Below are 7,684 nucleotides of genomic sequence, written 5' to 3' on the forward strand. Positions count from 1 at the left end.
CTCATATTTTCTATCTTCTGTAGTTTCTCATCGTTGATGGTGGCGGTTGTCCGTACGATGCAGCCTATTTGATTGCCGTAGCACGAGCGAGCTTCCTCAGGCGCCTTTGGCTCAAAAATGCCGTCGTCCACCTCCATGACCACCAGCCTAGTAGTCCTGAGTTTGTTAGGAAGCCGTTGCCTCTTTGCTTTCGGTTCTACACCGGCTCCGCTCCCCGAGGCAGCACCGGTCTCAGCGCCGGTCTCGATGCCGGTCTGAATCTCAGCGCCAGTCTCAGTCTCAGCACCGGTCTGCGTGTCGGTCTCAGTCCCCGATGCCACCGGTGGGCCCAGCAACAACATCAGTTGATCGTTCGTAAGGCCAAAATATTCTTCTGCCGCCAGGTAGACGTCGTCGCAATCACCAGAACCATGTCCTTCATCGTTGCTAGCCATGTTTCCTATGATTAAATCTAGTCAATTAATTCTAGACCTAATAAAATGAATAATGACATAAAAAAGGACTATTGTTTTGCAGGAATGTTGACTCCTTCCTGGTGCGGCAAATCCTGGGCACTCCATATGTCCTAGTTTGTAGCACAAGTCATGCCGAAATTCACGGAAAATTTCGGCATGACCTTTGCTAAAAAGTGGAAAAATCGAGAACCTGAAATTTGCCGGAACAGAAATAAATCAACATTCCGGCAAAACATAGGCCACTCAGCATCATTCCCTGGAAACAACAAAGCCACTTGGGCACAATCGAACAACTTCAGTGAAAAGATATAACATGACCACTTCAATAAAAAGATATAATCACCAATAAAAGTCTAGGAAGGGATCATATTTAAAATAAAATTTGCCTAAATTCTTTTCCTTCACTAAACAATTCTCTGCCTAGGACAAAACCCAAATTATGTTGATCTAGCTATTCCTCTCTCTCACACAAACACACATTATTATCTCTAACCCTTCTCTACCTAGGACAGAACCCAATTAAATTGCAAAGGAACTCCATTTCTCTAACCCTTCTGACCTAATGCTCTAAAATAAAATTTTCCTCTAACCTAGCCAACCTACTTAACCTAGCTTGTTAATCCAACGAACCTAATTAACTTACCTATTTAACCTAGTTAGTTAATCTAGTTTACCTACATAATTAACCTAATTAAACTAGTTAACGTAGCTAGTTCTGTGTCAAGGCCCTAAATAAATTTTTGCACTAATTAACCTAGATAATTAACCTAATTAAACTAGTTAACCTGACTAGTACTAGTTCTCTGTCAAAGCCCTAACTAATTTTTGCACTAACCTAGATAATTAACCTAATTAAACTAGTTAACCTAACTACTTCTCTGTCAAAGCCCTAACTAAAATTTTGCCCTAACCTAGATAATTAAGCTAATTAAACTAGCTAACCTATGCATGAGAGAGAGAGGAGGGGTGGGGGCTTACAAAGGATGGCTCCGGTGGTGGCGAGGGAGGCAGTAGTGGCGAGGGAGGCAGGGGCATCTCCGATGACGGCGAGGGAGGCAGTTGTGGCGAGAGAGGATCCGGTGGCGTCGACGGCGGCTCCGGTGGCGTTGATGAGGCCGCACGGCTCCGTGGCGTTGAGGGCGGCTCCGGTGGCGTCGACGGCGCACGACTCTGGTGGCGTCGACGTCGGTAGGAGACGGCGGCGAAGTGGGGCGACGACGAATCGGGGAGACGGCAGTGCGGGGTGGGTCGAGGGATTTGGGGAAGAAGTGGTGGCCGGGGGAAAACGGTTTTTTGGTTAAGTCAAATTTAGCGGTAGCGCGTTTCGTAAAACGCGCTATAGCTAAGATAGCTATAGCGGTTTTTACAAAACGCGCTGCTGTTATAGCTATGTAATTTTCTTCCATTTTTTAATTTTCTTTTCTGTTTCTAAAGCGGGGGTCTAGGACACGCGCTGCAGCTACGTTAGCTATAGCGCCTCTTACAAACACACGCTACTGCTATGCCTTCCTCCGTTGTATCGCTCTTTCAATTATTATGCTTTACATTTTATTTTTTTCCTTTCTCCTTTTTCTATTTCTTTCATTTTCATTTACTTTTCTATTTGTTTTTCATCTTATTTTATTTCCATTAGTAGTAGCGCTCTTCGTAGGAAACGCGCTACTACTTATGCCCTAGCGGTAGCGCGCTTCTTCCAAGCCCGCTACTGCTATGTGTATCCTATCATCTACCAACGGGAATATTAGTAGTAGCGATTTTGGCACTACACGCGCTACTGCTAAGATTGTATCTGTAGCGCGGTTTTTCATTAATCGCTACTGCTATCTAGCACTAGCGCTCTTTTTTGACCCGCACTGTTGCTAAATTTCTGTGTATAGGCTTTTCCCTAGTAGTGCAACTTTGACGATTCCTGACCCCGTATGTAAGTTGTGACATGTTTGACCATTTATCAGCCTTTTTTGTGTGAGAAAACTCTAGAAACACCAGAAATTTATCGGAAGTCAAAACAAAATTGGCATGATGCCTTGAATTGGTCATACAAGCCAATGACAAAAATTAGAGTCATTTGACGCATGTCGAGAAACAATGTGCTCTCAAACAGAGCATGCGGCCTACTCGGACAGCCTACGTTAAACATGATAATTTTTTGGACATTCTTGAAATGACCCCAACTTATGCGAGCATACCAGGTTTGTAGGAAAAAGTATTTAAAATCATAGTTTAAACATCTTCATAAAAACATCATTTTAAGTATTTAACATAACTAATAAGTACAAAAGAATAAAATTCAAAGTAGTAATAATTAAATATTTGAATGCAAAAAGAATTTACTTAAAACTATTAGTTTGGTCTTGCAAATAACACTTCAATCTTTTAACAGGTTTCAAAAAGAATAATAAAGTTTGAAAAGGAGAAAAATGAATTAAAAAGAGCAGAAAAAACAATCTTAGGCCTTTGCCCAACTCAACAACGACATCTACTGGGCCGGGCCAAAGCACTCGCGTATTAAAAGAAAGTCCATTGATTGAAAAAAGTCCCTGTTTTCAAAATTCTTTCAGAAAATAAAAAGTTCCTTTTTCAAAAAAATTTGAAAACTAATTTTTTTCCCCGGAGAAGAAAATAATGGTAATGCCTTTAAAATTTATTTGGAACTTAAAAAATAATCCTTTTAAAAATTTCTGTACAATTTTTTAAGTATAAATATAATATTGTGAGAAAATTTTGAAAAGGCAATCTTTTTTGGAATTTCCAACAAATTCCTGTGCATGGCGCTGTCTATTTTGGGAGCTCCTACTCGGCGCTTGAAGCTCCGGTTAGGAAGTTGGGGCTCGCGCGCCAGTCGGGGGCAACCTAAATTGGAACAGCTCGCTCGCCAACTCGCTAGTTTAGCACGTTCGCTTCACCCGCTAGTTTTGAAAAAAAATCATGAATTGGAAAAAGTTCACAAGTTTAAGAACAGTTCATGAATTTGAAAATTTTCAGTATTTATATTTTAAAAAGTTCACGACTTATAAAATTTTAGAGTTAATTTTTTACAAAGATCATGAATTTGGAAATGATGCCTGGATTGGGAAAATATCACAATTTTTAAAAGTGTTCATGAGTTAAAATTTAAAAATTTGACGAGTTTGTAAAAAGTTCCCAATTTTTTTTGAATGCAGACGTGACAAAAAAATCATGAATTATTAAAAAATTCACAAATTGAAAAGAAAATTCGTGAAAAATAAAAAATGAAACATAAAAATGAAACGAAAAAGGAAAAAAGAAAGAGAAAAATAAAACGAAAAAGGAAAAAAGAAAGAGAAAAAAATTGAAAAGAAAATATTCCCAGAAAAACCAGAACTTGAACCGGAAAGGTACACAACAAGAAGATAAAGAAGTAGAACTATTCACGATCAGTTATCTCTCCCAGCTGGTAACTGCGGTCGGAAGTAAAACTGTAGGTCTCGAGTTTCAATCCCAATTGGCGCAATATTTTATAGGCTTAAAGAAAGGAAAGAATAATGTAAATGGCCAGGCCCAGGATGACGAAGCCTATAGGCAGCGGGAGTGGACGTACGCTGCTGCTCCTCGAGCGTTTAGGCTTCCCCCAAAAAACGGTATACGTTTGGGCGGCTTCCTAAAAAAACGTATACGTTTGTGCTAGCGACCCATCATATATAGAAAATCAGTATAATTTGTCAAAGGTCTATATTGCTCTTTATACGTTTAGTAGGGGGAGGGGTGTGTACCAAAGCAGGGCTCGGGTTTGTAATGGTCAGTGGATTAGAGAGATGAGTTTGAACTCAAGTGTATGTTGATATAACTGTCACAGTATCACTTCGTTTGTCAACTGAGATTTCGAAGAGCATGAAAGTTACTGTCTTTCTTTTATGGCAGCAGGGGGCAAGCCCTTGATTTCAAACCAAAGTTAATGTTCCATCTTAGCATTTAGTCTTATAACATAGCAGTAGAAATCAGTCTTCGTACAACAGAGCACCAACACTGAAAAATAGAAGAGACCAGGAAGATGAAATGGACTAAATCCCAGCATCGCCATGCACAAATCGCAAAGCACCTGAATCAACGTCCATACAATCAACTGAACGGAAAACAAATTTAATTGCCTGAAATAGGAACATCAAAACTTAATACTCATCCTCGTTAACAGAGACTCTAGTGGAGCGGTGGTGAGATACCATAAAGACAATTTTATTTCGGTAGCAACTCGGGTTCTACCCCGTGTTCGCAGTGCAGAATCAGCAGAGTTGACTGCTATTCGCAAATGGCCTATACTTAGTACGGGGAACTAGATGCAATATGCTATACATTGAATTAGATAGCATACTTGCGGTCAAGGCTGTTACACGAGCACATGATTATATGGGTCCTGATGTGGCAGTAATAGTAGAATGTATTCAACTCGCTATGGATTTCGCCAGTATTGACTACGATTATTGTTTCAGGGAAGCTAATGTGGTTGCTGATAGCTTAGCTAAACTTTCTTTTGTTTCTAGTTCGTTGAACTTTGGGACTCTATTATCGTCGACTTTATCCTTCCCCGCAATATAAAGGATATGTCAATTGTTTAAGGAATAAAGTTTATGATGTTTTAAAAAAACAGAGACTCCGGTAAACACCACAGTGATCACCATGTATTGCTATCAATTGATCTTCATTGCGTCTATGATGTTCTTACCGTCTAGCTTGCCGGAGAGCATAAGCTTGGTGTACTCATTGACGTTGATAGTCCTGTACCGGGCCTCCTCGTCTCCCACGACCTCCTCCAGCGGCCCGTACGTGCCGCCGAACTTGGCGCTATGGAACGCCGTGATGGACATCCGATGCTCGCGTGCGTTATCCACCGCCCTGTGCTCGACGCTCTTGTACTTCCCGTTGGTCAGCACCTCAACCACATCGCCGACGTTGACGACGAGGGCACTGGGGAGCGGCATGACCGGGACCCAGCCGGCGTTCCTATTGATCTGCAGCCCGGGGACTGGGCAGACCTGCAGCAGCAGCGTCAGCGCGACGGCATCCGAGTGCGGTGAGAGGCCCAGCACCCTGTCCACGTGCGCCTCCGGGCAAGGCGGGTAGTAGTTCATCCTCACCGCCTGCGACGCGGCCAGCCTCGTCATGTCCGAGTGGTCCCTCACGCCCAGGTTCTCCGCCATGGCTCGCAGCAGCTCGCCTGCTACCCTTTGCACCTCCACTGAGTAGTTCGCCAAACAATTCCTGCCACGGCAAACAAATCAACCGGAGCTCATGCTCAGTCATCACATATCGGTGGCCATTGACAATGATTTTTATTTTGGATGTGACTGTCTCAGTCTATTAAGACCAACAAAGTCTCGGTCAAGTGACATAACATATAAATAAAAAAAACTAAAAGAAAATTTTACACGAATCCAGTCGAGTGTCTGCTCCTCCGAGACGACAAACGCCTGGCCATACCCCTCGATCTCTCCGGGCTCCTGCGCGAGGGCCGCCTTCTCCGCCAGCGGGAGCGCGAAGAATCCCATGACGTTCCTCTTCATCTCCTCCACGGTCTCCTCGGGTATCCCGTGGTTCACCACCTGGAAGAAGCCCCACTTCTCGCAGGCCGACCGCAGCCTGGCGGCCTCCTCCTCCCCTCCGCCGGCGAGGTCGAGGAGCCGGCCGAGGTCGACGATGGGGACCTGCTCCTGTTCTTCGCCGGCAGGGGCGTCGGGACGCAGGTCGACCGTGTTGGGCTGAGGCCGCACGTAGCGGTCGAGGAGGGTGGGCGTGAGCGTGAGCTCGTCACGCCGGGCGGCGAGGTCCTGCACGTTGGGCACGGGCAGCGAGCCGCCAAGGTGCCGTGGCTTGGCGTCGTCCATGGGATCTCACTGATAGATTAGTGTGCTTGCTCTCAATGCTCACAGCTCACAGCTCACTTGGTGGGTGATTTATCTCGTGGGTGAAAAGCTGGCCGGCCGGCACGTTTGTCCGTCGTTCACAAGGTTGGCTAGCGAGCAAAAAGCCAAAGCCAAAAGCTCATAAAAGGTACTTTCTCTTTCGTCCAGTTGTACAAGTCGTTTAAGGAGATGCACAAGAAGATTGCGAGGAGGATATTAAACCAAAAATTAATGACAATTATTAATTATTCCTATTGGGCCCACCAGAAAAATTCTGAGCTTGGAAAGAGCAGCATGCAAATCAGAAATTAATGATCACGGGGTGCATGTTGACTTGTATCTACTAGTACATCCGTCCGGGCCTAGTATTTTAAAGCAAACTTTGTCCATTCATATGACTAATAAAATATAAACTATATGCTACAAAAAGTACACTCTTAGATTCGTATTTCAAAAAGCTTTTCGAAGATATAATTTTTATGACATATAGTTTACATTTTATTAATTAAATTTATTGATCAAACATTAGTCCAAAATAAGAGGGGGCCCAATAAACCCGGACGGAATTAGTTTATGGTACTAGCAACTTTTCAGCCATCTCAGGTCATTAGCATTTGTAGTCATCAAATATTCTTTTTTGATGTTTTTGACCGTCCGATTTTCTCTCAATCCTCTAAGGTCATGTTGATTAGTGGTCATTTATCTTGCAGCTGAAAGCTGGCTCGTGGCGTTATTTATTATTATTATTATTATTTTCTTGCGAGGGGTTAGCTCGTGGCGTTCGGCAGATAGGCTAGCAAGCAAAAATCCAAACTGCCAAAAGCTCATAAACAGGTAGTATTATTTTGGCTTATAGGCTAAACTAAAAAAAAGGTAAAGTTATGGGTAATCAAACACTCCTTAATTAGGAGGACGAAAAGGAGGACGAAAGAGATGAGATTAACCTCAGTCCTCAGCCATGGTACTGAAGGAGGGATTATTTTCTTGATTTTGCTCCTTGATTTTTCATGATTTCTTTGGAATTTATTTCCATTTGGTTTTATTCTATGGTTCATTTTCCATCTTCTTGAAATGTTTGCAATCTTCTCTGGTTTATCTTCTAGAGCACTCCTCTATTGTGTGGATTTGAGGGTTGGAGTCACTGCTAGCTACATCGGGGGTTCACTCTTGCGCCGTCCTCACTCGTTTGGATTTGGGGATGGAGGGCTGCACCAGCGTGTCATCTCCGGTGGGCTGGAGTCGTCGCCTATCGAGACTATGCGGTCTCCATATAAATTATGATAAAAAGCAGACATTTTATCATCGCATTACCATAACTTAGTTGATGTTTGTGTTATTCATACGTGTGAACCCACAATGCCAAATTGGCAGTAG

At 43.1% G+C, this 7,684-nt stretch overlaps 1 pseudogene; it reads right to left on the bottom strand.

Moving 5' to 3' along the window:
- Positions 1-4,977: 4,977 nt before the first annotated feature.
- LOC123172360 (S-norcoclaurine synthase 1-like) lies at positions 4,978-6,312 on the bottom strand (annotated as a pseudogene).
- Positions 6,313-7,684: the final 1,372 nt, after the last annotated feature.

The sequence above is a fragment of the Triticum aestivum genome, unplaced genomic scaffold (assembly GCF_018294505.1).
Source record: "Triticum aestivum cultivar Chinese Spring unplaced genomic scaffold, IWGSC CS RefSeq v2.1 scaffold134957, whole genome shotgun sequence".
Taxonomy (NCBI): domain Eukaryota; kingdom Viridiplantae; phylum Streptophyta; class Magnoliopsida; order Poales; family Poaceae; genus Triticum; species Triticum aestivum.